The following is a 22,628-nucleotide window of genomic DNA, read 5'->3' as shown; positions in this document are numbered from 1 at the left end:
GGGGGGGCGCTATACCCCGCGCGCGCCCGCCCGGGCGGCTGTATCTTGAAAGTCATCTGCGGCTGGGGCAAAGTTCGCCCTGCGCTGTGCTTTCGCAGCTTAGTTTGCGTTGACGCGAGCGGCGGCACGAAGGTGAATTCTCTCTCTGCTGCCGTCGCGCTTCCTCACTCCAGCGTTTTTTATTGCGATAGCAATTATATGGACACTCAAAAGCAGATTTCTGCCGTCGGCGTCGCCGTCGCCGTCGGCGTCGCCGTCGCCGTCGCCGTCGCCGTGAGGTTCCGTATGACGTCAATGGAGATGAAATCGTGGCCGCGCGCCGCCGAACGCTGTATGTGCGAGTGAAAGGGCGCGAGGGACGCGCTCTTTCACGGGGAGTGAACGCACGGCGGAGAACAAACGCGCGTTCTGCGCCGTGCTTCCTTAAGGGCTGCAGAAGTAGGCGTCTCTTTCCTCCTTTACAATCACCATATATGTAGAGCAAACGCGCCTTCTTCCGATGCGCGAGAGGCCGTGGGGGAGGGGGGGAAGGGGGAGGGAAGGGAGGCGACGTTTAGCTGCGGCACCAAGTGCCTATTTATATCAGAGGCTCCGGCAACAGTCACCAACGCCGCACGCATTTTGAGCGAACGCGGGCAAAATGCCGACGGCGTCGACAACAGTTCGGCGCGTTGCCGGTGCTGCTGCATGTCCAAGTTTATACAGCTGATAAAGCTAATATCATTACTCCGTATATCTCTCTACAAATTTGCTATCGCAATTGATGCTTCACCTTTCAGGTGAAACTGCGACAACTTTTTTTCAGCTAGTTTCCGCGGTCATCGAGTGAGATGTGTTTATGTTTGCTTGTGCACGCGTAACACCATGCTTGTTCATTGAGTTAGTATGCCTATGTTTACAAGCTTACACGTCCGACAAAACTACTATCCTTACTTCCCATAGCTGTCCACTAATTGGCTTTCGCAATCAATACTTCGAATTCCGGGCGAAACTGCAACTTATTTTTGCAGTCAACCGCACAACGCGTATCTGTATAGAGACCCTCTTCCATGCGCGATCCGCGCATGCGCCGTCAGTAGGACAGCATGACACCAGCAGCGGCGGCCACGTCAGCGTGAATGCGCGTCGAGCGACCGTATTTCTTTTGCACTAAAAGCATTCAATCTGGCAACTTCGTCAGGCCCATTCGGTGAGTTCTAATGCGCCGATTTTTGTCGGTATAAAGAGTTAAAGCGGCACCCTTCAATACTCTAGCGCGCCGTGTACATGTATACCGGGTATCCCACGTGACTCGAGCCAAACTTTCGAAATATACAAATTTGCACGTAGCTGGACAGGACCAAGGTAATGTTGTTTGCTGTCGCTTCGAGATACTCAGATTCTTTTTTTAATGTGAAGTCTTTCTTGGCGAACATTTGCTACTTTGACAGTATCTATCTATCTATCTATCTATCTATTTATCTACCTAGCCGCCTTCGTCTTTGTGCTCTCATGGTCGTTTCGTTAACTTGGTGCGTACTAAAATTGGCATACTATGACAAAGTATATGACGAACATAAATGACATGTCATGAAATGATTGTCATCACATGCGTGTCATGAAGGTCATGAAACAGCCGCCTATGTCTTGGCTCATGGTCGTTTCGTTAACTTGGTAGGTACCAAAATTGGCATAGTATGACAGAAGTGTATGACGAACATATCTGATAGTTCATGACATAAATGTCATGTATGACATGCGTGTCATGTAGGTCATGACAATGACTCAGCGAAGAGGTGAACACTCAAAAACCACAGAAATGGGTTCAGACGTGGGTACCAAGTGAAGGAAATGATGCGGGTAGAAGTTATAGTCATGAGCATGACTCAGCGAAAAAAGATGAACACTCAAAAACCACAGGAACGGGCTCGGACGTGGGCACTAAGTTAAGCAAACACTAAATGATGATGGCAGAAATCTTAGTCATGAGCATGGCTCAACAGAAATGACAATGACTCAGCGAAAAGAGATTAACACTCCAAAGCCACTGAAATGGGTTCGGACGTTCGCACTAAGTGAAGGAAATACTAAATGATGATGGTAGAAGTCATAGCTATAAGCATGACTCAGCAAAAATGAAAATGATTCAGCAAAAAAAAAGATTAACACTCAAAAACCACTGGTATGGGTTCGGACGTGGGCACTAAGTGAAGGAAACACTAAAGGCTGACGGTCGAAGTCATAGTCACGAGCATGACTAAGGCTTTCGCCTTAAGGTCTCCTAGGCGTTGCTAAAGGGGCTCCTGGGCACTCATGACATGAATGTCTTGACATGCGTGTCATGTAGAGGTCATGAAAAAGCCGCCTACGTCTTGGTGCTCTCATGGCCGTTTCGTTAACTTGGTGGGCTCCCCGCACATTCCTTCGTAAAAGATCGATTCCCACAGGGCGTGTGATCTGCCGGCTTTTTTTTTTGCGATAGCAATTATATGGACACTTCAACCGGATTTCTGCCGTCGGCGTCGCCGTCGCCGTCGCCGTGAGGTTCCGTATAGATAAAATCTTCGCCGCGCGCCGTATGCCCGAGCGGAAGCGTGGGGGGACGCGCGATCACGCAGAGCGAACGCACTCAATCTCCCACGCACTCAATCTCAGTGCTGCGTTATAGCAGTATTTTGGTCAGCAGCATTTTGGTGGTTTGTTAGTGCCCGTATTAGTGTAGCAGGTCGCTGGCGCCACCACCGGCGCCTCCTTTACGCCTAAACGACACCAGGCCCAAGCGAGGCGCGGGCTCGTACACTCTATTTTACTCTCTTTTTCCCGCCGCCGGCGCGGATGGTCGCGTTTTGGTTGAGCGACGTAATAAGCGTATTCTGTTCGAGAAGTCAGGTTGCGTCAACTTGCTGTCCCACGCTAACGTCCCTATAGCCTTCACGTCCAGCCCTCACAATTTAACGCCGCAGGAAAGCTACGAATAAGTGCCGTAAATAACATATTAGCTGGCCGTACCTTCTCGACGTTGCTAACTGAAATTTGTTAACTGCAATTTCTCTAACTGACTTCAAGCAACTTACTGAAATATCATTTTTTTTAAATCCTGCCCAACGAGTTATGCTGGTGAATTGCGTTGAACTTCGACAGATGGCCGCAGGGGCAATGTCCACATTTACAGAGTATGCAAGACCATAAAACCTGATCAGAGCAACTTTGTCGTTCCAGTATTACAGCATTTATCTAATTAATTATGGGGTTTTACTTGCCAGAACCACCATATAATTATGAAGCACGCCGTAGTGGGGGACTCCGGAATAATAAGGAGCGCATGGAGTTCTTTAACGTGCATCCAAATCTAAGCACACGGGAGTTTTCGCATTTCGCCCCCCTCTAAATGCGGCCGCCGTAGCCGGGATTCGGTTCCACGACCTCGTGCTTAGCAGCCCTACAAGATATGGAAGCATCTAAACGGAACATCACGGCGACTACACAAAAATTCACCTGGTGTTCAGATAATTGCAATCGCAATAAAATGGCCACACCGATGAAATCGCGTTGTAAGTTCTTTCACATTCAGCGATCGTATCCACGATTATGGTTGCTTTGGAATCTTGCGCAAAATAGACCGATCCCACCGACCGATCTGCGCATGCGCCGGTTTTCCGGAAGTAGCACTCTCACCATCTTGGTTGTAGTCAACTGGTCACCCACACCACCGCGGTACAGCCACTGTAACCGCTGTCCGCGCTCGTTGAGTACAGCGCACGAGCTTCGCAGACATCTCCGCGACTCCGAGAAAAATTCCACCGAGAAAAATTCATGTATTTTAGGAAATGACATCGGCTGTTCATTGTAGCATGCGAGGCGAACGTTGAAAAGTGCCTGCTGCTCTTTCATTTCGGTTGTTACCCGCTGATTACGTGTTGAGTATCGTATTTGTTCAAGCTTTGTATGTAGTATATGGTGTTTGTTGTACGCGGTCGTTTTTCGTTGCTATTTTTGCACACGTGCATCTCGGTGACTGCAACGTTATGTTTGCTTAGCGACGGACATAATAGGATTTGTATACCTGTTGGAGACAGGTTTGAAATGCGGCGCCGAAATCTTCGTGCCCTAATGATGCTTACCTACCCCTAGGGGTTTCGCGCACGACTTGCAGACTTCTGTAACAGCGATATCTAGAAGTTCTTGGGTAAGCTAGGCGGCGTTTTTAACATAAAAACGCCAATAGCCAATGATCGCGAAGTCATCAATAGCCAATCAATTGCTAATCGATAATTGATCAATAATCACAAATTCTGGAAAATTCTGGGGATTACGTGGTAGTGCTTATCCTAGCCCAAATATGAAGCCAATACCTTGCGATAGCCAATCAAAAGCTAATCGATAATCGATTAATAATCAATAAAGTCTGGAAAATGCTGGGAATGACTTGGTAGTTCTTCATCATCATCATCATCAGCCTATATTTATGTCCACTGCAGGACGAAGGCCTCTCCCTGCGATCTCCAATTACCCCTGTCTTGCGCTAGCGTATTCCAACTTGCGCCTGCGAATTTCCTAACCTCATCATCCCACCTGACTTTCTGCCGTCCTCGACTGCGCTTCCCTTCTCGTGGTATCCATTCTGTAACCCTAATGGTCCATCGGTTATCCATCCTACGCATTACATGGCCTGCCCAGCTCCATTTCTTCCGCTTAATGTCAACTAGAATATCGTCTACCCCCGTTTGTTCTCTGATCCACACCGCTCTCTTCCTGTCTCTTAACGTTACTCCTAAGATCTTTCGTTCCATTGCTCTTTGTGCGGTCCTTAACTTGTTCTCGAGCTTCTTTGTTAACCTCCAAGTTTCTGCCCCGTATGTTAGCACCGGTAGAATGCAATGATTGTACACTTTTCTTTTCAACGACAGTGGTAGGCTCCCAGTCAGGATTTGGCAATGCCTGCCGTATGCACTCCAACCTAATTTTATTCTTCTGTAAATTTCTTTCTCATGATCAGGGTCCCCTGTGAGTAATTGACCTAGATACACATATTCCTTTACAGATTCTAGAGGCTGACTGGCGATCCTGAATTCTTGTTCGCTTGCCAGGCTATTGAACATTATCTTTGTCTTCTGCATATTCATCTTCAACCCAATTCTTGCACTTTCTCGATGAAGGTCCTCAATCATTTGTTGTAATTCCTCTCCATTGTTGCTTAATAGGACAATGTCATCTGCAAACCGAAGGTTGCTGAGATATTCGCCATCGATCCTCACTCCTAATTCTTCCCAGTCTAAGAGCTTGAATACTTCTTCTAAGCATGCAGTGAATAGCATTGGAGAGATTGTGTCTCCTTGCCTGACCCCTTTCCTGATAGGTATCTTTCTACTTTTCTTATGGAGAACCAAGGTAGCTGTGGAATCCTTGTAGATATTTGCCAAGATATTCACGTATGCCTCCTCCACTCCTTGATTACGCAATGCCTCTATGACTGCTGATATCTCTACTGAATCGAATGCCTTTTCATAGTCTATGAAAGCCATATAGAGAGGTTGATTGTACTCCGCAGATTTCTCGATTACCTGATTGATGGCATGGATATGGTCCATCGTAGAATATCCCTTCCTGAAGCCAGCCTGTTCTCTTGGTTGACTGAAGTCAAGTGTTGTCCTGATTCTATTGGAAATTATCTTGGTGAATATTTTATACAATACTGAAAGCAAGCTAATGGGTCTGTAATTCTTCAATTCTTTAACGTCTCCCTTCTTATGGATAAGTATAATGTTGGCGTTCCTCCAGCTCTCTGGTACACTTGAAGTTATGAGGCATTTCGTATAAAGGGCCGCAAGCTTTTCAAGCATGATATCTCCTCCATCTTTGATTAAATCTACTGTTATTCCATCTTCTCCAGGCGCTTTTCCCCTGGTCATGTCTTTCAAGGCCCTTCTAACTTCATCGCTAGTTATAGAAGGAGCTTCTGTATCCGGTTCATCACTATTTCGAATGGAAGAAGCTTGGCTGTTTTGGCTACTGTACAGGTCAGTGTAGAACTGTTCTGCTGCTTTTACTATGTCATCGAAATTGCTGATGATATTACCATGCTTATCTTTCAGTGCATACATCTTGCCTTGTCCTATGCCTAGTTTTCTTCTTACTGATTTCATGCTGCGTCCATATTTTACGGCTTCCTCAATTTTTCCCACGTTATAATTTCGAATATCCCTTACTTTCTTCTTGTTGATCAGTTTTGACAGTTCAGCGAATTCTATCTGATCTCTTGAGTTGGACACTTTCATGTTTTGTCGTTTCTTTATTAGGTCCTTTGTTTCTTGGGAGAGCTTCCCTGCAGGTTTCTTTGGTGCCTTACCTCCCACTTCAATTGCTGCTTCTGAGATCAGCCTAGTTACGGTTTCGTTCATTATCTCTATGTTATCTTCATCTTCCTGTTCTAAAGCTGCATATTTGTTTGCGAGCACCAGCCTGAATTGGTCTGCTTTTACCCTGACTGCCTCTAGGTTGGCCTGTTTCCTCTTGACTAATTTCACTCTCTCTCTCTTCAAATTGAGAGAAATCCTAGACCTCACTAACCTATGGTCACTGCACTTAACCTTACCTAACACTTCTACATCCTGCACTATGCTTGGATCGGCAGAGAGTATGAAATCTATTTCATTCCTTGTTTCTCCATTAGGGCTTTTCCAGGTCCACTTCTTGTTGCTGCGCTTCCTGAAGAAGGTATTCATTATTCGGAGCCTATTCCTTTCCGCGAATTCTACTAACATCTCTCCTCTTGCATTCCTAGAATCGATGCCGTAGTTGCCAATGGCTTGCTCACCAACCTGCTTTTTCCCCACTTTTGCATTGAAGTCGCCCATGACTAAAGTATACTGAGTTTGCACCTTTCTCATTGCTAGTTCAACATCTTCATAAAACTGTTCAATTTCTTCATCATCGTGACTAGAGGTTGGTGCATAGGCTTGTACTACCTTCATTTTGTACCTCCTATTCAGCTTTATTACGACGACTGCTACCCTTTCATTAATGCTGTAGAATTCATCAATGTTGCCCGCTACATTGTTATGCACTAGAAATCCTACCCCGGATTCTTTCTTATCTGGAAGACCTCTGTAGCAGAGGACGTGGCCGTTAGTCAGTACTGTGTAAGCCTCACCAGTTCTTCTAACCTCACTAAGGCCAATAATATCCCAGGAAATGCCTGATAATTCTTCAAATAGTCCTGCTAAGCTAGCCTCACTCGAGAGGGTGCGCGTGTTGAACGTTGCCAGGTTCAGTTTCCATTGGCGGCCTGCCTTGACCCAGAGATTCTTAGCACCCTCTGCCGCGTAGCAGGTCTGACCGCCGCCTTGGTCAGGTGCTCCGCAGCCACTGGGAACTGAGGGCCATGGGTTAATTGTTGGAGTCATGAGGGAGGTAGTGGCCGAATACTGCACCAGGGAGGACAATTCCTGTTCTGGTGAGGGAGTGACTCTGATGAAGCTTAGTGGGCCTGCCTAGTTTGGTTGCACCTGAACTAGTATAGCCCCACTAGCTCTCGGCAATATGTATTTTTTTTTTCTTTGCCGGTGTCAGGCACCACTCCATGCCTGGAAATGTAGTGGAATGGAGCAGGATTCGAACTTACGACCTTCAGATTTAAAGTCGGGTGTTCTACCTCTACTCCACGCCACCACCTCGGTAGTTCTTAGCCTAGCCCAAATACGTGGCCAATACCTTGCGATAAGCAATCAATAGCTAATCAATAATCGAATAAAAATCAATAAATTTCAGGGGATGCTGGGGATGATTTGGTAGTGCTTGCCTAGCCCAAATACGCGGCCAATACATTGCGATATCCAATCAATAGCTAATTGATAATCGATCAATAATCATAAATCAAGGAAAATGCTGGGGATGACTTGGTAGTGCTTAGATTAGCCCACATACGTGTCCAATACCTTGCAATAAGCAATCAATAGCTAATCAATAATCGATCAGTAATCAATAAATTTCGGGAAATGCTGGGGATGGCTTGGTAATGCTGGGGATGGCTTGGTAATGCTTAGTCTAGCCCAAATACGTGGCCAATAACTTGCGATAGGTAATCGATAGCCAATCAATAGGTAATCGATAATCGGCAAATCTATAAATTCCGGGAAATCTAAGTACACGGATGTTTTAGCATTTTTCCCCCATCGAAATGCGGCCGCTATTCGTCCCCGTGTTTTTTCTCGCGCTGTGTATTTATTACCAGTACCACCTATTAATCCGTTGGATCCACGTCTCTCGAAGCTTTCGCTCTTTAGAAAACACATAGAATCCGAAGCCTTTGTCCCTTGTGTGCAACCAGGAACGTACAGGTCAATCCTCCCATCGCACGATGGCTCAACACGAACCATAAAAATTGCCAAAAAGCGTTCGGAAACAGGACGCACAGGCACTCCGGGCGGCTGGAGCGGCCGGATGACTACAAGTACCAGCATGCACCGCGGCAGCGGTGGCGTCGTGAAACCGGCCGGTGGGATCGGTCTATTGAAAGCATGATCAAAATTTCTATATCTTTCGTAATTTATATCGCAGTTAGGGTAGTGTTGTTCAGACGACGGTGGTAAGGTGCTAAATGCGGCTGTCATACCTGGTTTGTGTGGCGGTCAAACCTCTCGGCTGTGTTCTGCCTGTGCCGACCGTCGTATCCACCCATGGCGTAGATGATGTCGTCCAGCACGGCTACGCTGACGTAGCACCTAGGCAGAGTCGCGCAGGTTTAGAATTATAAAAAAGAATGTTTTTTTTTTACTTGTTTCGACAGACCGTGCTACCACCAAACACATGCCGGAAATTTTACATGTATGGAATCATGGATAGAGTTGCCTGCGAAGTACGCACAGAGACCCGATATTGGTACAACACCAGAAATACGTCGCTGATTATCGCTAAAGTGCATGAAAGCACACGAGCAGAAACCCTGTGAAAACATGAATATATGAGGCCGGTTTCTTTCAGCAGCGTTCTCGAGACGCTTCGGTATTATATGCAGCAGTTATTATTAGATATTCAGAAAAATACTAAAACCTTTAAATACACAACCAGACGTGCACGTTGAACGAAGACGGGAGACACACGCGCGCTAACTTGCAACAATTTATTCAGAACCGCAAAGTGGAATATAAAGGCATGCCGCGGCTGCATCATGCATGTGCAGCTAGCGAAACAATATGGGATGACGCAAGTATTATACTTCCTTCGAAGATAAAGCAATCGACGGTTTGGACACACATAAATGAAGTGAAATTATGACATGGAGCTAAGTGGCATGTGACGATGTATTGCGGAAGCCGCATTATATTGTCACCCGTAAAATGTTTGACTATTTCCCGGTGGCTGTGTTTCATCGGATTGTCACTGTTATACAGCTATCGTTGGGCGCAGGATGCGCCTACTTGTCCGAATTTTTTAACGATGTCGCCGATTCCATAGTGAAAGTGTATTGTCCTAGCAGATATCGTGTCGTTGCAAACACTGTTGGGCGTACTTTATCGAATGTACACGAGTATCAGCGATTACGCTGGAATGTGTCGTGATACTTGCATAAATAGCGGACCGACTTGACCCGTAGGTGAGGATTTCGACGACAATTTGGACGCTGGCGGACATTGTCCACTTTGGCCGTCTATATATATAAACAGTTTATGTGGCGCAGCAGATCCAAGGTGGCCCTGACGTTCGTCTTCGCTGTTTAGAACGGTTTAGGACATTTGGGGTCGTTTGAAATAGACGGCCGAAAGAATCTGTGGAATGGGGTTAGCTTGGTGCAGCGATAAATGAAGTGAGTTAGGGCTGACCACGGCTACGATCAGGGGCTCGGAAGCATATCTGATGTGTGGGGGCGACATCGGGGGTTCATGTCGCATCGTGTAGTTCACCTCTCTCTCTCTCTCTCTCTATATATATATATATATATATATATATATGTACCTGCTTCTTATGAAAGAAGACTGTTAATAAAACACAAAAAGGGGGATTTATTTAACGTGCGGGTGATTCTGGTGTCTGGCACTGTTTGGAAAATACGCGCATTGTGGGTTGATTTACGTCTGATATATCTAAGAAATTTCATGCATTCTTGAAATGATTACCAACGGTTAGCTTATTCGAATTTTGAGGAGGCCAGAACTGCGCATGCAGGTGCGATGTTCGCAGGATCTGTTGAGTTCTCCAAATATACGCCTACTCCTTTGGGAAAGCGCATTTTAAGGAAATCTAACTTGTCGCCCACACCCCTGCTAAGCTTTTTCAACGACCACTGACGAAGCGCATTTGCAGAGAAATGAAGGCTGCAGTCTGATAGAAGCTTCGGAGATTTGTTAGTGAGAACGCACATAGTGGTGCGTTCTCACTAATAAGAGCGTTACTGGCCCACCAAAGATTTCGAGAAGCGAGCAATATTCTCGGAAACTACTCAGAAGAGTGCTTATCTGTGATAAGCTCACTCTATGGGATTTTCTTGTTTACCTGGCTTTGGCCAAATTAACGCCTGGATTCGTGTACAGCTGCCGCGGAAAAAGATTAACACAAGTCACCGATCACCCGAGCAGGTAAATTGCAGTACGCGTCGCTGTTGTTCCCTAGCACGCCTAAAAAGAGAGTGCCAGGCACTCCCTCTTTGAAACATGAATCATCTGGCACTTTAGATACCAGGGTACACGAGAGCAAGAGCTCGGCGTACCGTAATTTCCCTGCTCCGGTCATCGGTCGCTTGTGCTAATCTGTTTCCGCTGCACCTGTACCTTCATTTGAATCTAATCCGCACTTGCTTATGTGCCCTGGTTTTAGTGTACTTACGTTACCGGACTTGGTGTTTACCTTAGTGCACCTATGTGACTGAACTTCGGGTTGCTGTGTTTCTGAGTTGACTTATAGATTTAGTGTGGCATTAGTGTACTTATGTGCCTGGACTTTGTGTTGCTGTGTTTCTGAGTTGACTTTCAGTTTTAGTGTGGCATTAGTGTACTTATGTGACTGTTATCGTGATATGGAGTCGACGTTTAGTTTCAATGCATGTAGGTTAATTCTTTTGTTTTCATATCTCTATGTGAAAAGGTGTAGCCGGCGCCAATGAAAGGTTACATCTCCTAAGTACCATAAAAATAAGCCTTACATAAAGAAGTCACAAGCTTCCGGAAAATTTTATTTCGTTTGTTGAAGGAAGGGAGCACCCTTTAACCAGTCAAAGGAGTGGCTAGTCTCACGGGTGGTATGAGTGCAGAAAAGGGGGGGGGGGGGGGGAGGTCTGAACAGCTCTGAGTGTGGGGGCATGTCCCCACTGGTTTAGAAGCTGTAGGAGCCACGGCCCCCACTGCACCTCCCCTGTTCCGGAGCCCCTGGCTACGATATAATCCATCCATTACAAAGAAGTCGCACTTTCGCCCAATAGGCAAAGAATCGATTACCATAGCACATTTGTAAACAGCTATACGAAATAAGGATAGTTGTTTTGTCGGCTGCATAAACTTGCAAACATTCACTGACTAACTAAATTAACAAACATGGTATCACGCAAGCAGAAGCACACGTAAACACATCTCACTCGATGGCTGCGGAATCTCGCTATCAAAATGCTGGAGTGAGGAAGCGCGGTGGCAGCAGTGAGCGCATTGACCTTCGTGCTGCCTCTCGCTTCAACGAGAACTAATCGGTGAAAATACAGGGCACACGAAGCTATCAGTACTCGCCATACTCTGTCCCGACATCGCAGACGGCTTTCAAATAGGGCCCACACTGTCACGCGCGGCCGTGCCATAGGCAGTAGCCGCCGGAGTAGAACGCCCCCCTCCATCCCTCCCCTCCCCCCGGTGCTTTGCGCGCGACGGAATTCGGCGCGCCTCCTCCCCGCTTTCCTCCATTGCGCACGCGAGATTGAGTCGCCATCGTCGGTACACCCACGCACGCTTTTTACTCGCACATACAGCACATGGCGCGCGGCGATGATTTTATCGTCCTTGGGCTTCACGCGGAACGTCATAGCGATCGCGACGGTGACACCAACGGCGACGGTAGAAATGGGCAGTGGAGTGTCATATAATTGCTATCGCAATAAAACACGATCTTTGCAGCAATTGTTGAGTAGCCATTACTCTTTCGCAAACGATGATTACTTCTGTTCGCTGTCTTATATATATGAGCCGCACAACGGGTCACGGATGAGGTACACCCGAACTTCACCCACCTCTTGACGTGCATCGGCGTCACAGAGCGCCATTCTTTCGTCTCGGCGTTGAAGCATCGCACGCTGCTGAAGTAGTCCTCGCCGTTGAAGCCTCCGATGACGTAGATTTCATAGCCAATCACCGCGCATTTGTGGTAGGCGCGGGGCCCGAGAGGGTCGGCGATGTCTATCTGCCCAAACACAGAAAATGTCATCAGTTAACACACATGATTCGCTCACTTGGTTCCTGATGGGTTATGTAGGCGGGCTCACCTACATACCGACTTGTATGAATTTCTCTAACGTATATTTGTTTCTAGCCTGACATAACTTTGTTTTGGTGCATTCAACTTTTCGCGATACTTTGAGCTACACCGGTTCTAAAAGGGCTGTCAAGATAGGCGGCCACCTTCTGAGCCCTACAATTATTTCCACCTTGGTGTATTTTAACAGCGGAACTGTTTAAGCCGAGCGTTAATCCGTAACGTGCGAACAGAAAATGTGGACCGATCCTGGTGGTAGTGCAGAAAGTGTCCTAGCGCAATGGCACGTACCTCTGTAAACTAGCGAATCTGAGCCTAAGTCTAGCTAAGCATGGTTGGGACTACTTAAGCTTAGTCAGTCATCGATATCCAATCGATAGCCAATCAATAGCTAATCGATAATTGATCAATAATAAGTAAATTCTGGGGAATGCTGGGCATGACTTAGTAGTGCTTCGCCAAGCCCAAATACGTGCCCAATACCTTGCGATAGCTAATCAATAGCCAATAAATAGCTAATTGATAACCGATCAATACTGAATACATTTCGGAAAATTCTGGGGATGACTTGGTAGTGCTTAGGCTAGCCCAAAAGCCAGGACTACCTAGATGCCCATCAACTCCGCTGTCTCTAGCACTGCGTCTCCAGTGCAAGCTACGCAAATTTTTGTGACTTATCTCTAATAATAATATTCGTGTTCTAACTTCAGAGAGCGAATACACGTAGAAGTAATATGTAATTGGTGAGCACCATCTTACATGTGCAAGAGAGAAAAGGAACTGAAGGTTTGTAGGTCAACCAGGGCGTAGGGTAGAAAACGAAATCGAAAAGCAATAGAGAGAGAGAACGGTGCATTCATGTCGGCTATCGGCACCCAAAGCAGGCTAGCCTTCGCAGTTAGAAACCCATTTCATAATTTTTAAGCTTGCTTTCTTGTGATGCAGTTTGCCCCCAACTAATGGCGGCGTAGTCATTTATCAACCGCGTGTACAAGCGCAGTTCCCCTGTATTATGCCATGTAAAATGTGGACGTGGTTCTCCTCATGAAGTCATGCGCAAGAGACATAACCCCGGCATGTGCGGCTAGCACTTTGTTTTCATTTGAACGATGACCAGTGCCGTCATTAGTTGGGCAAATGCGCAGTGCAGAAAACAACCCTTACGAATTATGAAAATGGTCTATAAGGACGTACATTACGCTATGTGTCAGTTCATGCTTTGTGTGGCAGGCTAGAAAAAGTATACCAGTTGCTCAAGTAAAATCTCACCAATAGTTCTCAGCAAACCGAAAAAGTTGACGATATGACGGTGCCATCAGAGGTGAGAATTGCAACGCAATTATCGCTTTGTTTGCCATTACAGACGTAGAGCATCGACACTGGCAACGGCTAATGCTATCTACAGTGCGATGGTGTTTTTGCTTTCGCAAAACTCACGACAGCACATCATGACACAGGAACCTGCAGTAAACTCTAGCCTTGACGACAGCATGTCAAAGTAGTGAATGCACAGCTCTGGATCTTTGGAAGCTGTGTGGTGGCTTGGTATAGCTAGTGCAACACCTTTGTTTCTGTTAGAGCTCCAGTCATGTCACATGTATGCGCTACACACAAGCATATGCAATGCGAGGGCAAACGCACTTTAATCCATCGGTCGGCCTTCGTGTCGTAACTCTCGGTGAAGGCCGTGGGGCCCCCGGACATCCAGCCGCCTATGACAAACATCATCTCGTGCGGAATGCGTGGTCGGGCGAACAGGGGCGTCGGTACCTCCTCGTTGTGAACCATGACGTCGAGATCGTAGAGGAAGCGCAGTGTATCTATCACCAGGGGCCTGCGGACGCGCAAACGCGTTCTCGTGAGCATAGAGTTTCCTACAAAGATCACTAGAGTGAGCTACGGAACTGCGATTTTTTAGCTGCCATGGGAATCATGATTGGTACGTGGATTTATCTAACCTCTGTTTACGTGGCGTCGAAGGTTTCTCTGGCGTAATATGTTACTTTTAGCTTCCTGAATTTCCAAGCACTCGTAGTTTTCAAATCGAAGAAAGGCAGTAAGTACCGGCGCACAAGCATAATCGCAGCGAATTGTTATTTTTGTAACGCAGTCTTTTAGGAGAATTTCGCAAAGACAACAAGCTGTTCGAAGCCAGTAGTTCGAAGTGCTCGGCAAATGCACGCACTAACCGCTATTCCCATGCTAGCTGAACCGGCAGCTCCGGTAGACAACAGCGGCAGAGTTCAATGCAGCAATTTTCGTAGGGAACTGCGTGCTCGTAGCAACGTGAGCTGCACGAGCAATCAGCTGCGTGTAATGCTCGGCTATAGTCGATACGAATTGTGAAATCAAGTAGCGTGCTAACGAAAAAGCTACGACAAGAAAGTGCATAGGTGGGACAAGCGTGCACTTATCTGCTTCGCGTTTCTAATAATACTTCGGGCAGGGACAGATGAGCCCAACAATACCTGTTTTCGAAAGAGTCCTTACTACGTTGACCCTCACATTCGACTTCGACATTCGTAGCCTTTCGTCGACTCATTTGCGTCTGCGCACAGGTGAGACATTGAAGGCGAGAGTTACCATTGCTCTTGTTGTTGCTACCATTACCATTGGTAGCATGGTACCGGTGGTATCTTGCTACCACTGCTGAACAATTGGAGGTGCATTTGGGACAACGAAAGTAAGGCACGATGCGTCTTTAACGAACTCAGTACGCACTCGCAGCCGTTGCTATTTCGAAGAATAGGTTGTTGAGTGCAGTCGTAGTGACGGAAACGAATATGAATGAAACAATGGAGGGTGTACAAATCCTGACAAAATGTAGAGCAGGGAAACCCCGACCGGCAGGAACAGAGACGATAGAGAAAAGTTCTCAACCACCCAACACGTGCACGAAGTCACGAAGGAAATCCAAAAAGGTTTCTGACATAGAAACCTTCGAATTTGACGCGCAATTTGGTCTGCTCCACGGTTCTAACCCGGGACCAACACTTCCCTGGGACAGTGGCTCTAACATCGGAGCTTACCAGGAGGCTATTAGATCACAGAGCGAGGCCTATCAGTGGCGCGCTGCGGCACACTCGGAAGCGGTGCAAGATTACCGCTATGGCTGGATGCCGAAAATATTTAACTGTATGCTGTTTATCTAAATTCAACGTAAACAATTAGTAAGGTACTGGTTTGGGCTAGCTGGTAAGAATTTATGATAAATGTTGTTTGCGCACCACAAGTCCTCGTTTCGAGTGTGCGCAAATAAAATTTTTTGCGAGCAATTACTTGATAGAAGCCGCGATATAAAGGGTGACAAAAGTAGCGCTGGGGCACAGAGAAGCTGATGCTATCGTTACAAAGCTGCCAAAAAAAGTCACCGCGGTTCTCGGTCCTCGCAACTCGTTAAGATGCTGTTCCTTGCAATTCGTCACCCAGTGAGAGCCTCTCCTGAATCATTAGCAAACTACTGCGCGGAGAAAGAAACTCGTTTGCAAACGCCGAGCTCTTAGCTGATACCAAACAACTAATCCGTGAAAAGGTATTTTATTCACATTGTTGCCGGTTTGCGGCTACTTCTTGCTCGGTAGCACGGCGGCGAAGGGAGCGGGGCCGGTTGTATATTCCAAACCGAATATAACACCGCATAGAAACCGAATATGTCGGAGAGTTTGGGTATATCCAACCACCTGATATATTGAACTGTTTGTGCTGCATAACTGTATCGGGAAGCGTTGCGCATACACACGGACAAACACAGGGAAAAAGAGACGTAAACGGATAGAGCGCAATATGCCTGCTCGTCACAACTAGGTTTAACTGTACTACACTTCCTCTGTAGCTCCACCATAGCAGAAGAGGCGTGAGGATCGAAGGGTTTAGGTGTACGGAATGGATCGTTAATGACCGAAGCTGAGTAGCATCACGACAGCTGTAAATGGTAGGGTGTGTGGGTCACGCACCTGCAAGCCTCGTCCTCGGCCACGTACTTGCACGCCTTGACGTTCTCGACGAAGAAATCAGTGTCCACGAGCCCAGTGCGGACGCACTTGAACAGGCGCGAGATGTACTGCTTCCTGTTCTCGGGATCGAACTCGATCCAGCGAATCACCGCTTTCCACACGGTCTCCTCCTTGATGACGTTCAGGTTCTCGTCCGACATGATGGCTTCGACTTCGTCGATCTCCAGGTGTAGCAGCTCCTCGCTTCGCTCCGACACTTCGATGAAGTTGCGCATTAGATACCTGCGGAGTGTTTGCAACAAGGATGTTGCCTTGATACTGAGCGTCCCTCGGCACTGCGCTAACTTCGTTGACCCAGTTTACTCAGTGAGTCATGGGATGTGAACAACAGCCGGCTACATCCCTGCGTGACCTTATTTTCAACGACTTAGGCCCGATATTCTCTGCGGCAAGACACGTGAACGAACGCTAATACACGCGAAGAATTCAGCTAACAAATATAGGTAAGAGCTTTCACGTGCGGGGGCTCCTGAATAAATTTCACCGCGTACAGTTACCAAACAAACTAGCCTAGTTACCTGTAATTGTTCAAAACAACATTGTATAGAGTCAAGAACCTCCCATTATGGTGTATTTGTAGGTTTTTAGAGAGCGACTTATGGAGGGCGTTTTGGGAATTTTTTTGAAGGTCTTCTGAGTGCATGATGTTGCCGCGTAGATGCAATACGTGTCGAGAGCTCAACAGAGCACCAAAGTCTGCTAGAATTTACATTGGTAGTAAGGTCACAGGCTCTGTGCTCGAAGCAAGTGGGTGCTTTATCTGCGTTCATGGACAAGTTGAAATTTAACGGCCCACTGCAACAAAATTTTCGTGTGCGTAAAAAGCCTAGTTTCAGATAGTGTACATACACAACAGTCTCTGTGAACAATTTTACGATTGAAATGCGAGTGTATGTGTCAGTAAAACGCTGCAAAATAGACGCTTTTAATATCGGAACTACAAGAAACTTCACCCCAAAAATGATGCGCGACCCAGAGCTTTGTAATCTAGCGTGGCTCCTTTGCATGGCCTCTGAGATTTGGCAGCGCCCCTAGAGCGCTCAAAATCTCGGGGGCGATCTGCTCGAACTTGTGCTATATCTGTGAACCGGAGCGCGTCGTCCGCAAAAGTGCTATTTAAAGGCTCTTAATAAAAACATTTAGGCAATCAACAGCACTGCAATTTTGACAAAATTGTCTCAGTACTGTACTACTGCTCATTTGCATATTAAAACTAATTCAGCCAAAGTGAAAGTTCGTTGCTGTTGGTCTTTAATGGTTTTCGATGCCTTTCGTAACAACTACCTGAACGATATCATTTGAAATATACTTTCCAAACCAAAGCCTTCTATTGAGTTCATTTCCGGCCCGTCAACGGTTTCCATTGCAGCACGCCGACATCTGACTCACTTGTAGGCTTTCGTAGAGAGGTCGAAGCAATTGTACAATTTGGCGACGTTGTGAATGGAGATGCAGTTCTCGGGAGTCATGATTGAGAGAAGAAAGTCGCCACAATCCTTGACCATGCCCATGACGCAGAGGTAGTCAGCAGCCTCCAGCAGGCTCTCGACGTTGTCGCAGCCCACCCACGTGATGCGCTTGTACGCGAACTCCACGATGATGGCCATGGTCGCCTTTAACACACCGGGAACCAGAACATCGCTACGCGCCGCCTTGCTCAAGCGACATCCGAATAGTGCCCTGAGGAGAGCAATTAGGACGTTCACGGCGGCTGAACTAGTGCAACAGCTAGACGTGCACGATAAAAAAAGAAGTCGCAGTTTCGCCAGAAAGGCGCAGCATCGATTGCGATAGCAAATTAGCCGAGAGCCATACGAAGTAATGACAGTACTTTTATCGGCCGTATTGTAAACATTCGCTTGCCAACTAAATTAACAAGCATGGCGTAAGCGCGCACAGCAAACACGAACACATCACACTCGATGACCGCGGACACTCGCTGTCGAAACACTGGCGCGAGGAAACACGGCAGCAGCAGCGAACGAAGTGACCTTCGTGTTGTCTATCGCTTCAACGTAAACTGAGCGCCGAGAACACACAGCGCGCACAAAGCTACGAGCCGCCGACGCACTTAGACCGCTTAGACTCTGCTCACAACGCAGATCGCTCTCAAGATACGACCGCGCGACCGCGTGCCGCCACCACATTCCCAGTTGGAGCCGGAGTAGAATGCCACTGCCCCCCCCCCCGATGCATCGCAACGTTGGATGCCTCGCGCGTGACGGAAGACGGCGCGCTTCCACTCTCCTCCGTTCTTGCTCTTGCGGGTGAGATTGAGCCGCGATCATCGGCTCCCCTCGCACGCTTTCACTCGCACATACAGCGTAGGGCGCGCAGCGACGGCGTTATCGCCCTTGGAATTTTTACGGAACCTCAAGCCACGGCAGGAACACACCTGGAGTGTCCATATAATTGCTATCGCAATAAAACAAACGTCCACTCAACTCGTTTTGCTGAAGTCTCCAGTAAAAGGAGTCGCGACAAACGCTTGCCACTGACGGATAAAAACGGGGCGAGGGGCGGTGGGGGAGGGAAGGGGCGGACCCCTCGCGCTTGTAGCTGTTCGTTCCATTCGTCTACGAAGAGAGCTGTGCAAGCTGAATGCCAAGAAAAGCCACGGACTGCTTTGATATGTAAATGAGATGTTCCGTGGAGAGACGGGAATTGGGCTACAAGTTACCAGGTACGTCTTTAAAGATACGTAGTTACTTGAACCCTGCCAAGAGTTCAGCTCTCTTACATTGAAGACAGACATGCTTGGTTTGATCCAGACTGCACAGCGATTTGAATTGACCATCTCGTATTGACCATGTCGTATCATTTCGCGAATGCGACACGCCTCTGTGCTTTGTTTCTGTCGGGCAGACATTATTTTCACTGACATATTAGCCATGCAGAAGCAGCCGTGTAAAAATTCTCGATTTCTGCAGTGTTTCTGCAACACCTTCGCATCTCAAGTGTATGATAATTCAGGCTTTAATACACCGGGATATCCGAAACATATCCGTGGCTTGGAACGTTGCGCTTCATGAAATTAAGTTGAACGTGCAGTGAGTGTGTCTCCCACCCGGACTCCCGTTCTCTATTTGTTTTCATGAGGGCCCCCTGCTTGATACAACCTTGTAAATGTCCCTGCTCTAATTTTTTACTTAAGTGTACGCCTCCTGGAGTAACTCCTTGTCGAATGTTTTACGTTATTTTAACACGAAAGTGTTTTATGCCGGGGTCCACCAAGACTTCACTGACGTATTTCCGTCACGGAAATACGTCACGGAAATACGTCATAATTTCCGTCACGGAAATACGTCATAGAACATAATACAAAGAAAGAAACCAGAAGAAAAAGTTCCACAAACATGCAAAATTTGGAAATCGAACCCACGACCTCTCGGTCCGCGACGATAGATCGCCGAGCGTTTAACCCATTGCGCCACAAACGCATTTGCAGAGAGCTACACAGACGCGCCTTATATATCTAACACTCCTCCGTGTACCCGCGCTCTTGCTCGGGGCGGTGCCGCCGCCTACGAGCAGAAAAGAGAAGTACTGCATTATGACACTAACGCGCACCGACAGTGAACGCTTCGGTGGTCTCAGCACTACGACGCCTCGATGCCAGCATTCGAAGGGACGCTGGCATCAAGAAGCACTACCAACGCCAAGGTGGCGTTCACCGTACTCAGCACATTTGCTAATAATAGAGCATACGCTCGCTCTCCATGGGTTCTTACGCAGAGAAATGTGCTTGATGTAGGTGCATGAAAACCTTTGGAAAAGGAGTCTAATATGGCGCAAGAAACTGTCCCAACAAAGTCCGCCACGTGTAATTGCAAAAAGATACAAACTTTCTGTATTTTTTCTCTCCATATAACCACGCGCCTGCCGGCGTGACGTTAACCAATGATTAGTCATCGCTGCTAATGAGAATGATATCAAATTTCAATGAACTGTCTTCGGGTCTCACGATGATATCATTGATTGCCTGCAAGCATACGTCGGTCAGGCGGTCCTCCCAGTGAGGCATGGCTTCAGACACGAGGTGTACGGCGGTGTTCCGACAGTCAAGGGGACCAACCTGAAGTACTCGCTGCAGCTGGCCATGACGACCTTGTGGACCGCGAACTCTCCTCCGTCGACTGTCTTGATCAGGCCGTCGCAAAGCGTGCCCGAGCAGCGCATGTCCCACATGGCCTGTCGCACCTCGGGCATCGGAGCGTCTTCGCCCATGGTGATGGCAACGCTGGCCATGGTGTCGCTGCCCTTGGCCGCCTTCCCTGGCGTCACCCGCGGCCCCGGAGGGTCTCCCGCGGGAGGGAGGGCACCATGCAGTGGCGGAGGCAGCTGCCTGCCTGCAGCAACTACCGCGGACGATGATGATTGCCGTCAACGGTGGCACTTACCCGCTACGCGCGAACCTGGATGGGAACCCAAGTTCGGGTGCTTCCTCGAAATATTTCTGAAAATGTTTCCTCCGTTCTTTATTCTTGTTCCACCCTCGTACCAGCCGATTCATGGCCGATATCCCAGAGTGGGTTGTGCCATTGCACTGGGGAACAACCAACAAATCCTACTTCACTCACTGTGGAGCTTCGCGCGTGAAGCTTCTGTAGCGAGCCACAAATAGCGCCCTTACCCACTTTCCCAAATAGGCCTCAAGCCCTAATAATATATTATTAACGCGATTCGCATTCTTTCGGTAGGTCATGCCCCTTTCAGGGTGCCTTTCTATCTAACCGTTTTCCTGTGTCGTCTGCAACGGCCCAAGCACGGCGTGGCGTGCAGCGAGGCATAGTTAGTTTTCTGGTTGTTGACAAATTAGTTTGTTGCACAGATAGTTTGTTGCACAGACAGTACCGCGTGTCACCTGCTAAAGTTCGCGGCACATTTCGTTGCTATTAAATACATAGCAAACGTACTGCTATAACTGCCAGTGTGATAGTAGTGGCTGTTAAACAATCCCTTTTTTCACGTTGGTATGCTTCTATACTGGAGATGCATTTGCTAACAAAAAGCTGTAAACTGCCTCACGTTTGTGTGCATACAGTATATCCTGAGAGAAAATCTAATGCATGCATTTGCTTACTTCTGAGCGTGCTTTCCGAGCTTGTCTGTGTTAATGACCTTCAATGTACGGCACGTGTCGGCCGTTGTCATGGCATACTTCAGCCGGCATGCTACACGTCATATGAGTCCTGCGATAAGGTGATCATGTCTAGCTACAATTAAGGCTTTCAAGTGTCTTTAATTATTACACACTACACCACTATAATCGGCGACTGGTGGCAGCAGTAGCAAAACGTTAGTAAGGGCACACCGCGGGCCTTCGTGAACATCAGCACACTTTTGTTTTATGCTGGAACTGTGCTTAAAAGAACGGTAATTTTATTCAGGTGACGGTCGTGCACGTAGCAGCAGACTGGCAGCCACGGGCACAAGCCATTTCATATTGTTTTTGACTTAGGTTATAAAGCTCAGTGCCCGCAAGTAAGTGACAAGTCAACTGCGACAGTCAAACAGCGCGCTTTTACCGCCTTTCTCTTCGCTAGTATAGCAGCGATGGGTAACTTCGGCGACGCAATAATTTTCACTCTTCGAATTTACTGACCCTACCTTTACTCGCTGCAGTCGGAATCAAAAAACAGACCACAACGATATGTCACTTCAAGCGAGAACAACAGTGAAAGCGCGCCATTCGACCAGCTATTTTTATTTCTGAAAGGCACGTTCGTTTCTCGACTTGAGACCGCTTCACGGCGCACATACTTGGCGCTAACAGCTAGGGAAGGGAGAAAGGCGGGAGAGTAGCTTGGACAACCAGGGAGAATGAAAGAGGTGAGCGGAGCCATAGAGTACGGTGGAATATCGAGCGCGTGTTATCACTGGGACATTACACGGCCGCACCAAATACATTGCAAGAGAGGAAGCTCGGTGCTCCTGTATAGTTTACTCTGTGGTGAAGAGTGTGGGTGCGCTGCGGACCGATATGACTCTGTGTGCGCTGTGTTCTAGCCGCTTAATTCGCGTTGAAGCGAGTCGCAGCACGCAGGCCAATTCGCTCGCTCCAGCTGCCACTCTTCCTCACGCCAGCGTTTTGACAGCGAGCGTCCGCAGTCATCGATTCAGATGTGTTCATGCTTGCCTAAGCGCGCGTGACACCATGCTTGTTAATTTAGTTAGTGAGCGAATGTTAAC

General features: G+C 47.6%; 1 pseudogene; it reads right to left on the bottom strand.

Moving 5' to 3' along the window:
* LOC119440286 (kelch-like protein 10) overlaps positions 1–20,841 on the bottom strand; it is a 31,415-nt pseudogene extending 10,574 nt beyond the window's left edge.
* Between the last annotated feature and the right edge of the window lie 1,787 nt (positions 20,842–22,628).

Source organism: Dermacentor silvarum, chromosome 2 (genome assembly GCF_013339745.2).
Source record: "Dermacentor silvarum isolate Dsil-2018 chromosome 2, BIME_Dsil_1.4, whole genome shotgun sequence".
Lineage (NCBI taxonomy): Eukaryota > Metazoa > Arthropoda > Arachnida > Ixodida > Ixodidae > Dermacentor > Dermacentor silvarum.
This window is presented reverse-complemented; position numbering and strand designations above follow the sequence as displayed.